Genomic DNA, 14,958 nt, shown 5'->3' on the forward strand with positions numbered 1-14,958 from the left:
GGAATTTTCCAGCATGTGAGGGCTGTGTTTAGTAAACATTTTTTAAATAAACTCAGTCTTAAAGGTACCAATTGATATTTATTAGGTAATAGGATGATATTTACTAGGTAATAGGATGTTTTAAGACCTAGCTGTTGAACAATATCTAATTACTAAACGAGGTGAACTTCACAGTGGTTTGCTTTCTATTGAATGTTTGTATCTCTTATGAGAACATTTGGTAGCCAACCTCTGTGCCAGCTCTCATGTTCTGAATATTGTGTTTCTTAGTGAGAGAGAGACCATCATCATCCTTCACAAATTTGAGAGAGATGTACATGATACTGGTTGCGTAGTCTAAGGAAGAGTGTGGCTTGCTGAGATACACAAGGAAAGAGATGGAGCTCTGAAGAGCGCGATCCCAGGGACAAGCCAAACCCAGCAATACGAGATTATCCAGTCTGGGCAAGGGAATAGCTCCAAACAAACCTACATTGTCACCACAAAACACGACGAGAAAGTCAGAATATGTACCAGTCTTTTGGGGCATCATATACTGCTGCTTTCTAGATGAGGAAGAAAGTTTCTTTGAGATACTGCTGAAAGTGTTGACTGATGTCTTCTTTAGTGCTGTCAAAATACCTTTTTTTTTGCTTGCATTTAAGTTTACCAGTGACTCTTACTATAGTGAAAGTTGTTATATGAAAATGCGCTATGTTTTCCTACCGAAAGATTACAATATTGTTTAGGCAACAGTGCTGAAAGGATGAGCCATATCGTCACTGTTTCCTGCTGTTGAACACACTGATTCCATGTCAGAGTGCAAAACCTACGTTTCCTTAAAAGTGTTCCCTCTTCCTTTGAGATGGGTTTGGTTTTGGGTAATCTGGTGGTGTGTTGTATCATCAAGACAGCGAATTTCATCCAGTCACAGATTCTTGCTGTCGCAGATCTCATTTTGCACATGGGAACTGATGGAAATGGTTGTGTTTTGCAAGAGGACTCTGTTCTTTATCCTTCCATTTTTGCATAGAAGCTCCTGCCAGCCTAGTTCATCAGAGCTGTTGCTACCACTTAGGTGGAGGGCGAGGAAACCACTTGAGATCTGACCGATGGCCAGTGTGGATTCAATTCACAAATGTCTTTAAAATAACTGACTATCCTAAATGACATTCCTTGAAGCTGCCACAGCCCTAAGGATGTTCTACTGCTGCATTTCTTCAGTCGTCTCTGTTTCTGTTTCACTGACCCTCCCAGTTGTTACCTGTTTTCTCATTTCCCTTCATATGGTTGCTGGTTGTGTCCCAGGCAAAGTATCTTTTTACATCTATTTTGTATGTTTTTTTTTTTCATTGAATCTGTGAAAAACTTTCTTGAGTGAAAATATTCTGACCACCTGTGTTTTTTATAGGGGAAATTCCCATATTTCTCATTTAAAACTCTCACTTTAGGTCTTTATTGAAGACAGAAAAGGGTGTCTTTTCTGTTCTTTTTCATCTTTGTTTCAATATTCATTGAGCAGATATGCATAGCAAAGTTGTGATGATCTTCACTGGGGGTGGAATAGCTTAAAGAAGGCTTTTCAGTCTGATTTAAATGCCTATACTTCAAAATAATTTAAGCTGCCTTTTTATTTACCAAACACTTGCAAGTAAACCTTAAAAAACCACCACAGTAAAGAGCAAATGCTTTCCCGCACAACATAGAGTCTTTCTTCAGAAATCTGTGTCAAAATACAGGATTTTTGTCAGGCATAAAAGTGTTCAGAAGATGCTTGTTATTTTTCCCTTTATTTCAACTAGTAAAACATATTGACAAGCTTTCTTAAAAAAGGTATCCAGGTTTGACACAGCTTGCTAAAATACCATTGAATTTGTTTGCAGGTGGAAAATAAGGGATGTAATCAGTAAACAGTGCTGAAATAGGCCTTTTTAAAAACAGAAAGAATCTCTAATGATGAATCTTACTCAAGCTTTATTTTTCCAACAGGGCAGGGAGGCTCACACTTAAAGTGCTTCTCTGCTGTTGTATATACGATCTGCAATAGTATGTATAGTATGTATTTCAAAACATAAAATTAAAAGGAAGCCTTATATTTGGTAAAACTCTCTGTGTCTCCTTCAGATGCTACAAGTACAATTATCAAGACAATATCAGCTTTCTGGTTCACTAAGGAATGTGGTCGTGGCTGTGTGTAAGTTTTGTGCATAGCAAATTCTGAAGACTTTGTTTTAGGATAAAAGAAACAGTAACTAGAGAAACCACAGTTTTAAAATTAATAGGTTTGGGAAATTTAATGGCCATTAATTCAGCTGTAGGTGAAACCAAGAACAGATCAAAGAACTTTCCAGAGAAGCGTGGTTGTGGCTTCAATGTGCCTTATTGAGATGAACTAAGCAGGAATTTCCACAGGGGAAAAAGATTGAGGATCTTGTTAATTAACATTTTGGCCACCCAACCTTTCTTGGTCCTTTTGAAAGCCACAGTGTGGGACGCATCACGAATGGCATTTGAATTACTTGTATCTTCACTGACTGCAAGAGGAGGAAGGTTCCCTGTGCTCTCCTGGGTGCTGTGTTGTCCATCAGGTGCGAGTCTCTGGCAGGATGGAGATCTTTGTGTTTCCTGAGAGCATCTGAGCGTATTTCTGAGGGGCAGATTATTCAGAGGATGGGCTGGAGATTGTTCAGGAATGGAGACTGAGGAGAGAACGAACAGCCTCAGTACGTGCTTAAACACGGAAACAAAGGCTTTCCTTCGGGGATTATGCAAAATTAGGTTGTTAATGGATTGAGAACAAGCCTGAAAAAAAAACCAAAATGAAACCACAGTGGACTAGGGGAGTTACTTAAGGCTTTTATTCATCTTGCTATGTTTTATGTATATTTATAATAACAACGAACTCAGGAGTTTATGGTGATTTTAGTGTTTCGATCACAGTATGTTTGGGATTGGAAGGGACCTCAAAAGATCATCTAGTCCAATCCCCCTGCTGGAGCAGGAACGCCTGGGTGAGGTTGCACAGGAACATGTCCAGGCGGGTCTTGAATGTCTCCAGAGAAGGAGACTCCACAACCCCCTGGGCAGCCTGTTCCAGTGTCTGTCACCCTTACTGAGAAGAAGTTTTTTCTCAAATTTAAGTGGAACCTCTTGTGTTCCAGCTTGATCCCATTGCCCCTTGTCCTATCATTGTTTGCCAACGAGAAGAGCCTGGCTCCATCCTTGTGGCACTCACCCTTTATATATTTAGAAACATTAATAAGGTCACCCCTCAGTCTCCTCTTCTCCAAACTAAAGAGCCCCAGCTTGCTCAGCTTTTCCTCACACGGGAGATGCTCCACTCCCTTAATCATCTTTGTTGCCCTACGCTGGACCCTCTCCAGTAGTTCCCTGTCCTGCTGGAACTGAGGGGCCCAGAACTGGACACAATATTCCAGATGTGGTCTCACCAGGGCAGAGTAGAGGGGAAGGAGGACCTCCCTCGATCTACTAACCACCCCCCTTCTAATACACCCCAGGATGCCATTGGCCTTCCTGGCCACAAGGGCCCAGTGCTGGCTCATGGTCATCCTGTTGTCCACCAGGACCCCCAGGTCCCTTTCCCCTACACTGCTCTCTAATATGTAATTTCCCAACCTATACTGGAACCTGGGGTTGTTCCTGCCCAGATGCAGGACTCTACACTTTTCCTTGTTAAATGGAAATGTAAATCTTGTTATTCGATGATGCTCACTCGGTGCAGGCAGCTCCTCCAAGTGCTGGGTGACTCGGGGTCTCATAACAGCGGTGTTAGAGACAAGACTGCAAATCTGGGGTCAGTTTTGGGCCCCTCCTGGCAAGAAAGGCCTTGAGGTGCTGGAGCGAGTGGAGAGAAGGGAACGGAGCTGGTGAGGGGCTGGAGCACAAGTGTGATGGGAGCGGCTGAGGGACCTGGGGGGTTCAGCTGGAGAACAGGAGCTGAGGGGAGACCTTCTGATCTCTGAACTGCCTGAAAGGAGCTTGGAGCCAGGGGGGGTCGGGCTCTGCTCCCAAGGAACAAGTAATAGGATGAGAGGAAGCGGCCTCAAGTTGCACCAGGGGAGGTTCAGATTGGATATTGGGAACAATTTCTTCCCAGAAAGGTTTGCTGGGCATTGGAACAGGCTGCCCAGGGCAGTGGTGGAGTCACCATCCTTGGAGGGGTTTAGGAGATGTGTAGATGAGGTTCTCAGGGACATGCGCTAGTGCTGGAGTGTTAATGGTTGGGCTCAATGATCTTAAAGGTCTTTTCCAATCAAAATGATTCTGTGGTTCTGAAGGCAGCCCTGGGCTCGGGTGCTGAAGCTGGAAGTGAACAAAGACATGGGTCCTCTGAAAGCTGAGACAGAAGATTTTATTTAATCTGTGTTTTGAAGAGGCAGTAGTACAGAAATATTCTTTCAAGTCTAGAAGAGAGCTGCAGACAGTGTGACATCTTTCTTCAAAGAGCTGGCCCAAACTTCAGCTAGTGGGAGTTCAGTGTTGGTCCAGGTGTCTTGGTAGCACCTGAGAGGGATGAGTGTTACAGAACTGAAAAGAAATCCAAGTCAGGTATTTTATTAATCTTGTGGCTTTATGACCTTTATCTATAGGGAGAGCAGCAGGACAGTTGAGAGCCCAAGAACCAAGTCAGATAAAAAGAAGATGAAAAAGGTAGCTGCAGTATCTCTTCTACAAACCTTGTTTGCTCTGGGATGATGAGGACAGGGAAAAACGTGGTAGCTCCATCACCTACTGCAGATGAAGACTCTGGAAGTCACCTGATTGAGGGATGACTTTGAATGAGTGTAGAATTTAAATCAAGGTAGAAGAATCTTTGCAACCCAACTTGGAAATAGTCTCAGCAATGCTGCTCTAAGTCAAATTAGAATGGAAGGTGTTGGTGCCTGTTGAGAACTGGATGCACACTTTTTGGAAACATTTCAGTGGGTTAAAAGGACTAACCTGAGCAAACTGGTCACGTACTGGATTTGATCTGGAACAAGGAGAAACTAACCCTCTGAATTGAGGTTATAGATGAAATTCTGTCTGTTCAAAAAGAAGCAACAGAATAAGATGATGAGCATGAGGTGAGATGTGCGTGAGAGTAATGTCAAGGTAGTGGAGGTGGGGAAGAAGAATCCGCCTTTCCTCAAACACAGCCATTTGTGTTAAAAGCATCTTCTTGGGGCTTTGGAGACTCTGTCAGAGACACATGAGAGAACTGGGGAAGAAAAAGGTTTTCTTCTGCATTAACAGGTCATGCAGATTGTATCTGTAATTGTGAAGATGAGGAACAGGGAAATTGCTGTCAGTATTCCACAGTATTTTGACATGCCACTTCTGCAGGGAGAATCCCTGCAAGATGCACATTGAACCAAACCTTGATGGACTGGAAGGGGAGCAGGTTGGCTCTCCCAGAGGATGCTGGTGGGACAGGGTTGTGTTCCTCCTAAGTTGCATCCAGAAATGATGAAATGCTTCTGGAACTGCTGGGGAGCAAGGGAACGAAAATACCTGTTCTTGTCAACTCACCTTTCAGAAACCTTGCTCGTAAAAGGTCAAGTTATGTGACTGAAAAGGATGCACAGGAGAAACCGCAGAAGCCACCGGGAAGGAGGCAGCCGGTGTAGGACTACTTAAAAATCGTTTGTCCTTGGTGGGGCTGGATGAGGATGGGAAGAAGGCGGAGACGAAAAGTTGTTTCCTATTGTAATTTTCAATCAAGTGATTCGAGAAGGCAAGGAAGAGGGAAGGCGGAGGTACAATTTACTGGTTATTCAGTAAGTAAAAGATGAGTTTTAAGTAGTTCAGAGATTGGCTGTGATTTTGGAAGTGCCTATCAGGAGCAGAGTGCTGGAAGAGAGGACTTACCTCACTTGATTTATTCTTCTTTTCTCCTCTGAAATAAATATGTATTTACGCTCGTTCTAGTAAAACTCAGCTCAGAAGAAACATATTCTTGTGGCTTTTAGGTGTCTCACAGAATCCCAGAATGTCAGGGGTTGGAATGGACCTGGAAAGCTCATCCAGTGCAATCCCCCCATGGAGCAGGAACACCCAGATGAGGTTACACAGGAAGGTGTCCAGGCGGATTGGAATGTCTGCAGAGAAGGAGACTCCACAACCCCCCTGGGCAGCCTGGGCCAGGCTCTGCCACCCTCACCAGGAACAAGTTTCTTCTCAAATTTAAGTGGAACCTTTTGTGTTCCAGTTTGAACCCATTACCCCTTGTCCTATCATTGGTTGTCACCGAGAAGAGCCTGGCTCCATCCTCCTGACACTCACCCTTTATATATCTGTAAACATGAATGAGGTTACCCCTCAGTGTCCTCCAAGCTAAAGAGCCCCAGCTCCCTCATTATGGAAAGGTGCAGGCAAATCTGCCTCCACAGTGCTGTCTTGCTTTAGGCCCTGCCAGGTGATTTGTGAATACTGTAGATCAAAATACGTATATATTGGAGTGAGGTCTTGTGAAATCATTGTTTGGTCTTTATTAACAAATTCTCCCTGTCTTTCCTGACGCAACCACTGTATACAGGGGTGACCATTTGCATGATTAATAGTTCTAGTGATAATTATTTTTTGAAGGCTTTCCATTAACCTATTGTTTGTTAACACGTTAAACATGAGAAAACAGAGAAAAAGATATTTTAAAAAATGGAATTTCATAGCTTTAAGGGGCAGAAAATGTAATTTGGTTTTTGGTTTGGTTTTGATTTTTTTTTTTTTTAATTACGTGTAAATGGTCAGATTTTGAAATAATGAGGAAATCAGAGAGGGCAAGGAAGATTTTCTGTACTTTTAGGCAAGCTATATGAAAGCAGAATGAGATGCTTTACCAGGCTTTTAATTGTGTTTTAAGCACACAGAACTTGCCTAGTTTTAAAGGCTGAATGAAGCCTGAAGCAATTTGCTGTATGATACAAAATACAGTGATTCAGCATTCTTTATGAGAGCTATTTATAGTTACTCTATTTTTATTCAAAGAAAAAACAATAGCACTGAATTTCAGGCGGTTTGACCAGACATTTAGGAAGGTCTCTGTGAAAGCTGAGGGAAATCTCGCATTGCTTGATCTCAGAAGCTGAACTCGTGAGCTCCTTCAGCATCAACATTTCAGTGCTGTCCTCCCGAAGGTGAAATGCAATGCTGGAAAGCTCCATAAGCAGCGTTTCTCTGAAGCCTCATTTGTATCCACTGTTAAGGGGCTACCAACATTCGCCGCATTGTATTTTTGAAGAATCGAGCGGTGTAATTAACCTCTGTTAATTTTAACCATCTCTTTCAGGTTTTCACGAGCGTTCTGTTACCCTGTTGCTGCAGCCAACGCGGATCCGAACGCCGGGGCTACAAAGGCTCGCTGCTTTCTCATGCTGGATCCCTCAAATCCAAGAGCTACTTGGCAGTTTCCAAGGCAACCACCTGTGGAATAATTAAAAAGGATGAAGCGTTACTGGGCGCCAGATATAAGGAATTCTTGCCTGGAGAGAGCACTTCGTTTTCATCTGTCTTGAAGAATCAAATGTGTTTCTGCCAGCAAAGTTAAGGTATTACAATTAAAAAGTACTGATTTGTTTTCTGGAGGTAATGAAAGGTTGAGTAGGAGCAAAAATCCTAATGTTACTATATACTACTCACTCATTACTGTGATTCCTTCTGTGTTAATTTTTTGCGTGTATTTAAGCAGCAAATCCAAGAGAAAGATGATAGTGGAAGGGCAGTGTGGGCGAGCAATATTTCGTATCAGTAAAACAGTTGCACGAACTGTTTTGCGCTTTATGCCGTCTTTCCTCACAGATGATTTTTAAGCTGCTAAGGACTAAAACGGAGCATTTAGTAGGAGCATAAATATAGGAAGTGCAGCCTTCGTGCCAAGTACACTGAGATTTCTTTGGCATTCAGTGAAGGGATGGATAAAAACGGAATGTAGGAGTGGGCTCACTGCAAAATGACAGAATCAAAGATCGATCTTTATTCCGTAGCTTAAAGGATGTGCAGTGATTAAATTGACAGTGAAACCAAACTGATAATTGGGCTTAGCTTCTTGGGTGAAGCAACAGCTAAGACCATTTTGAAGAGCAAATTCCCTGATTCAGAGCTGAAATTGCGTGGTGGAGTAGCCGAAAGGTAAGCAAAAGAACTCCATTAGCATAAGAATAATGAAAATAGCAAATTTGGTTCTGAAAGTTTGAGACGTTGTTACAAAAGTTTATGGTAAAGCTCTTAAGCTCTAGATAACTGGAAAAGTTCTCAAAGTATAATATGTTACTGGATCTATCTGCTTATTTATATCTTCCTTCTCTGCCAGTCATTCAAATATATTTGAATAGGAAAATATTGTTCATTTCTGCCAATGAAGTTAAATGGAGAAAGCCACATTCACGTTCTTCTCATAGTCCAAATAACTGTTCAGTTAAGTCTGGTTACCTAGCTTGATGCTTTTGTGTAGTTAATTTTAGATGTGATGCTTTTGTATAGTTTATTTTAAGGAAAAAAAGATTTCTAAATTTTGAAGTAGGAATATTTGGGATGCCATCTGGCCTTTACATAATAAATTTTTCTTGCCAAAATGTTTGTGGGATTCTGTTGGGATGTGGATGGGATTTCACATTCCATCCCTTCCACAGCACAAGAGGATCATTGTTTTTAGATACGGTGGGTCCAAGAAGAAATGAGAATTGTATCATGGCAGCTTTGTGATTTGAAGGGATACAAACCGAACCCACCCAGGAATGGCCCTTAACTTCTACAGCTGTTACTGAATTTCAGAAGCCAATACTTGTAGGAAACGAGTACAACTGCAATTTTCAACCCTGATACTTGATTTCCAGTTCATTGGTCATTGTCATCACGGCTTAACTGCCAAATTGATTTTCTTTTTGAAGTAATTCTTCAGGCTGTTCAGTTCCTTTCAGTACAGAGCTGAGGACGAGGTTTTTGGAGACAAATCCTGTTCTCACATGTGAAATAAATATGCTGGCGAGGTATCTGCACCAGGCACAGTGAAGATGATAGAAAACTGAGATGAAGTAGAGCAAGGGTTGTCGGTGTGTGCGGATCCAAATCTTTTGCTTTCCAAGCAACATAAGTAACTCTCAGGTGGAAGTGGATGGTTGTGAGAAGAGCGTATGTGTATATTTGTGTAGAAAAGATACTGAATATGTTCAATTATCTCATTTTTTGTTTCTGTTGTGCCTCAAGTACTTTGAAAGGAACCTCTCTTTCCATTGATAGTTGAGCCTGGACCAATTTAGGCCAGAGGTCTAACATTTCAGTAACTTTAAGCGTGTCATTAGATGTATTTATATATGAAACTTGCATACATTTTTTCCTCCATATTTAATTCCCGACCCAGAGCTTCCCATGCTAAGATGCACTTGATCACTAGTTCAACCTGCTTACTCATCCTCCCTTTACTAACTCAGGCATTTGACCCTGGCTATTTTTCCAGACTTCATGTACAAGCCTGTGGTTCTGTATCAAGGATACCAGAGAGCTACATGGAGTTTGTTAACATAGTTTCTAATAGAAATAAAAACATGCATGCTAAATTTAGGCAATTGGACTGTGTGAAAGAAAATAAAGTGGCTCAGCACTGTATGTGGCTTATGTTTTAATGATCTTTATCCCTGGGATGTTTCATGGGACAGATGGGCAGTGGAAATTTGGAAGCAGTGATTTGTTCAATAATATTCATTTCTTAAAGTGTTATAGTACATGGCAACATAGAAGGTTGTTTTTGCAGCCATGGCTATTAATAATTAGTGCTCTGTGCACCCATAGAAAAGCAAAATTTCCTTTGTACTCCTTTTCCTATAACAGAACATATATATTTTGCTCCATGTTGGAGCAATCAGATGTCCCTTGAAAGGAAGAAAGGGAAATAACGATACAGTAATTCTCTTAAAGGTTACTTTGATAGAGTGATTTCTTTTTTCCTCTGTTTCAGTGTCAGAACTGTATCAAAAGAGTCAATTACAGTGTGGTAGTCTTAAAAAAATCATTAAAATATCCCTTAATTTCATCAAGTAAATAGAACTGTTTCCCAGAATAGATAACATTTTCGTCTTGTTGCTTGGAAATACAAGGAATTTCTCAGGGAGTTTTTCCTTTTAGCAGGAGAAGCCTAGAGTCAAAATACAGAGGAAATGTATGGAAAGAGTGAAAATCGGCAAGTCACCTTCTCACTCTTGGAAGAGGGAACTCAAATAACAAATGGACCCTTTTGCTGAGGCTTTTTTTGGGGACCTGATCGCTACATACCTGGAGGTTTTAGGGTATATTGTGCTGGTTGGACACGTAGAACATCTCATAATGATTCTTTTCACCCTCCCAGAGAACAGGAATAGTAATCATAATAACAGTCTCTGGGAATATCAGTCGCCAGGGTGCTGTGTAGCATTGTGTATCTTACGGTTTTTAGGACCATCTCTTTGCTCTCTGGCCCCTTGAAGGTTAGAAGAGGCTTAAAATCACCTGCCCAAAAGTGATGTACGTTTTCCAGCTGTATCAATCCAGGACACTATTGGTACCACTCTAAAGATGTGAAACTCCAGATGAATGCGTTGTACTCCCCTGTATTGTGTGTTGCCGCCCAATTGACAGCAATCACAACACCCTTTCAGAATGCGAGAGTTTTTTGCTGTATTTAGATGGATGAACGGCATAGGAGGATCAAGTCAGCATTGCAATTTTAATAGTTTTTAAGATAGAATTATCTACTAGGTGATGGACCTTACAAGGTCCCTATTGCTGTTGCTGCTTGTGCATTTTGCATGTGCTTTTTCAGTGTAGTTCAGAGGACCTTCCCTGACAAGTTATTCAAAAAGGCCAGATTAGGATAGAAAGGTCAGTCCACTTCATTGTCATTCTAGGACCAGTTTGGCTTTCTTTGAAATCAATGAAAAAACTAATAAAATATTTTCAGAGCAGTAGAATTATTTGCATTAATACATATTTCCAACCTCCCCTCTGTGATTTGAATTCCTCGTGTTGGTTTGAGCATCTTTTCCTGTTCTATTAAAGCAAGACTTTAGAATTACAGACTCATATTTGGTAGAGAGGTGGAGTGGGGCTTTAAATTGCTGTCCACAGTGAACCATTGGATATTTGTAACAGGCACTGAAGAGATGCTTACACTTGACAGTTCTTTGGGAGGTCATACCTGTGCTAGACAATTAGAGAGGGTAATGAACATAAGACCAGAGGAGCAGCTGTTCTCCTGCAACCATCTAGAACAGGTTTTTGCCTCCGGCAGTGCCCAAAGGTGGAGAACTGAGCAGCACAGGAGCAGAAATAGAAGGCAGATTCTATATTCTCAATGCTTTTTAATCTCTAGACATCTGTAGCACATGGATTTACTGAGCTGGATGTCTTTTTAATTTTTTACTGGACTTGTTAAATCTTCTTTTCAAGCCATGAGAAGTATTAGGAGGTGTAATACTGTGTGGTTCCAGAGCTTAACTAACGTGACAGCCTATTGGGTGAGGAACCATGTTATTTTGTTAAGGTTTTGAACCTAAACTCCATTTAAAATCCACTTTCTGTGCTGGAAGAGACATAAATAATTCATCCCTATCAACTATCTATGTGACACTCAGAATTTTCTAGACTTCAGCCTACTGCAAGTGTTAAGAGTCAGCTCAGAGCCTTCCTAACATGAAGTGAGGACCACTTTGGTTATCCTACTTCACACTTAATTTCATTGAAATACTTTATGAATTGCACTGCTAAATTTCCTTGCTGTATTTTATTGTCCAGTCAGTAATCCACACGTAGTCCTGTCTCAGTTTTTCTTACTCATTTCCCATCTTTGCTGCCCTGAATAACTTAGTATCATCAACAGACATTGTCATCTCACCATTGAGCCCTTTTCATGTCATTTATGAATTCATTGAGGAGCGCTGGGAACAGATCTCAGCATGGATCCCTGTGGAAAGAAGGGCTGACATTGCACCAAGTGCTGCCAAGAGCAGGAGTGGGTTTGCCCACTTTGCACGTGGCACAGTTGAATTTGTAGTAGTTCCACTGCCTTGTTTTGCTACGCTTGTCAATATGGAATCACTGTAAAATTTTTTAGTAGGAATTGATAATTTCATATGTAAGACACAGGAGGATTATTGCCTTAACTTTTAAAAGGGCCGGGCCTATGTTGCAGAACATTTTTCATTTTCTACATTTTTATTCTTAAGAGCAACTTGATTGGAACTTACTGGTTTATCACACTCTGCATTATCAGTATATAGAAAATAGTGTTGAATAAAGGAAATGAAGCAATTGAATAAATCTCCACAATCACAAATAGACACTGGTTTTAAATTATTAAGTGTAGGAAATTAGCTTAGCAATACAGCTGTTACTTGTTTTCTAATGTTAACAGAAAACATCTAAAGCAGTAGTAAGAAAACTGAATCGTATCAAAAGGATCAATAGCATAAAATGGTTATTTTATGGTAGCCTGTAGCTGAGGGTGGTGGGCAAGGATGGGGGATGTGGTTCTGTGTCCCATGGCACAGTTACACATCCTTCTTCATGGCCTTCCATGAATTTGTCTAATGTGAACCCATTTTGTTGTCCCTGATATCTTAGAGCTGTGAATTAGAATAATTTAGAATCATGAAGTAGTATGAGTTGGAAGGGACCTACAGAGGTCATCTAGTCCAAAATTAAACAGGTTATGTATTCATCTTATGTAATAAAGCTTCTTGTTTCAAAGTGTTTGTGCGACCACAGAACCACAGGATGGTTGGGGTTGGAAGGGACCTCTGGAGATCATCCAGTCTAACCCACCTGCTAACGCAGGGTCACCAGAGCAGATCACACAGGAAGGTGTCCAGGCGGGTTTGAATGTCTCCAGAGAAGGAGACTCCACAGCCTCTCTGGGCAGCCTGGGCCAGGCTCTGGCACCTCAAAGGAAAGAAGTTTCTCCTCATGTTCAGATGGACCCTCCTGTGCTTCAGTCTGTGCCTGTTGCCCCTCATCCTGTCGTTGGGCACCACTGAACAGAGTCTGGTCCATCCTCTGACACCCACCCTGGAGATATTTATAACCATTGATGAGATCCCCTCTCAGCTTCTCTTCTCCAGCTGAACAGCCCCAGCTCTCAGTCTCTCCTCATCAGAAAGATGCTCCAGACCCCTCCTCATCTTCATACCTCACCGCTGCACTCCCTCCAGTAATTCCTTGTCCTTCTTAAGCTGCGGAGCCCAGAACTGGGCACTGAACTCCAGATGTGGCCTCCCCAGGGCAGAGCAGAGGGGGAGGAACAACCACCCTTGACCTGCTGGTCACACTTTTCCTAATGCACCCCAAGGACCATTGGCCTTCTTGGCCACAAGGGCACATTGGTGACTCTGGTCAAGCTGTTGTCGACCAGAACTCCCGAGTCCTTCTCTGTAGTGCTGCTTTCTGGGAAAACAGCACTAGAGGTACCCATCTCTTGCTCAGCACTTCTGTCCATCCCTGTCCGATCTCTCTTCAATCCTTTTTTTTACTGGCTGAGGAATCTTGATTGATTTCATCCATCCTTGTGTGTAAGCTGCTCCCTAATTCTCATCTTTGCTGTTCCGTCCATGGGTGTGTTACTTCCTTGCTACGATGAGGGACCAAAGCGACTTTGGGAGTTCAGGACACGAAGGCGCTGCAGACGAGTGTGCTGCTGCAGTGTCGCACTCTGTTCCCTCCCTAATTGCTCCTGAAATTCCGTGTGCTTTTTTGCTGCTCCTGTTATCAACTCCTGTGAAAATTGTATTTTCATAAAGCTATCTACAGTGACTTCGAAGTCTCTCCTAATCAGGAAAAACTAATTTAAAACCCATAATTTTCTATGTGTAGTTAGCTGGTGTTTTTTTTTTTCCAAACGCAGGGCCTTGCGTTAATCTACTTGAATTTCATCTTCTGTTTTCTCTCCCAGTCACACTGTATAATAACTCGTTGGAAAAAGGGCTGAGGATCACTGCTTTGATGCACTTAGTGTTTTTTCTTTAACAGATCTGCGACTTCACATTGTGTCCTTTTCAGCATAATTTATTGTCAAGTTAAATGTGAGAGGTCTAACTACAGTTCTGTATAGGAGTCTTTTTGTATGTGTGTGTGTGTGTATGAATAGGTATATTCTTAGCATATTAATTAGCTGTTGGTTAATAACTCAGCTGTAGGAAGAAGGTTTTTTCTTTAAGAGCTTTTAGAGAAGCTGGTAGTTTTGAGAGTCTCCCAATATCCAGCTAATCAGGGCCTCTCATGTGTGTGACCTGCGTATTGCACTCGCTCAGTTGCCATTTTTAGTATTTTGATTTCCGTATCACAGAATCGACTGGGTTGGGAAAGACCTCAGAGATCATCGAGTCCAACCCTTGGTCCAGCTCTAGTCCGTTTACTAAGTGCCATGTCCAGTCTCAGTTTAAAAACCACCAGGGCCGGTGAGTCCAGCACCTCCCTGGGCAGCCATTCCAATGCCTGACCACTCTCTCTGCACAGAATTGCTTTCTAATCTCCAGCCTGATTTTCCCCTGGCAGAGTTGAAGCCCATGCCCCCTTGTCCTGTTGCTGACTGCCTGGGAGAAGAGCCCAATCCCCACCTGGCTAGAACTGCCCTTCAGGTAGTTCTAGAGAGTTCTGAGGTCACCTCTAAGCCTCCGCTTCTCTAGAATCTGGTTGAGCGCTTGTGCCCTTGGCTGTTTTATTCCTGGCAGACCTTGTTAACTGTGTTTAACTGGCTGGAGAGGATCCTCTTCCCTTGTCCGCTCTGCCGGCAGATTCCAGCTCTGGACATTCCCCAAACTCTGTACATCCTGAATGACAAATTCTTTTGGGTTTTCCTGTGGCAAAGAAATAATTTTGAGGTTTTTTCCCCGCTTCCCCATGGATTCGTCTTGCTACCTCTTTATCACCTTCTGATAAACTTAATTCTTCTGGTGTATTTGCTAAAATTTTCTCCTAGCACATAAGTTCTCACTATTTTGTATTTTTAGCTTGCAATAC

At 42.0% G+C, this 14,958-nt stretch overlaps 1 long non-coding RNA gene across 4 annotated transcripts in view; it reads left to right on the forward strand.

Annotated features, from left to right (window-relative positions):
* LOC308053208 overlaps window positions 1–14,958 on the forward strand; it is a 132,069-nt gene that overhangs the window by 30,363 nt on the left and 86,748 nt on the right. For all 4 annotated transcript variants that reach the window (XR_013923615.1, XR_013923616.1, XR_013923617.1 and 1 more), the window contains exon 2: window positions 7,268–7,526. This is a non-coding gene — a long non-coding RNA (uncharacterized lncRNA). The remainder of the gene's footprint in view (window positions 1–7,267; window positions 7,527–14,958) is intronic.

The sequence above is a fragment of the Nesoenas mayeri genome (genome assembly GCF_963082525.1).
Source record: "Nesoenas mayeri genome assembly, chromosome: 1".
Lineage (NCBI taxonomy): Eukaryota > Metazoa > Chordata > Aves > Columbiformes > Columbidae > Nesoenas > Nesoenas mayeri.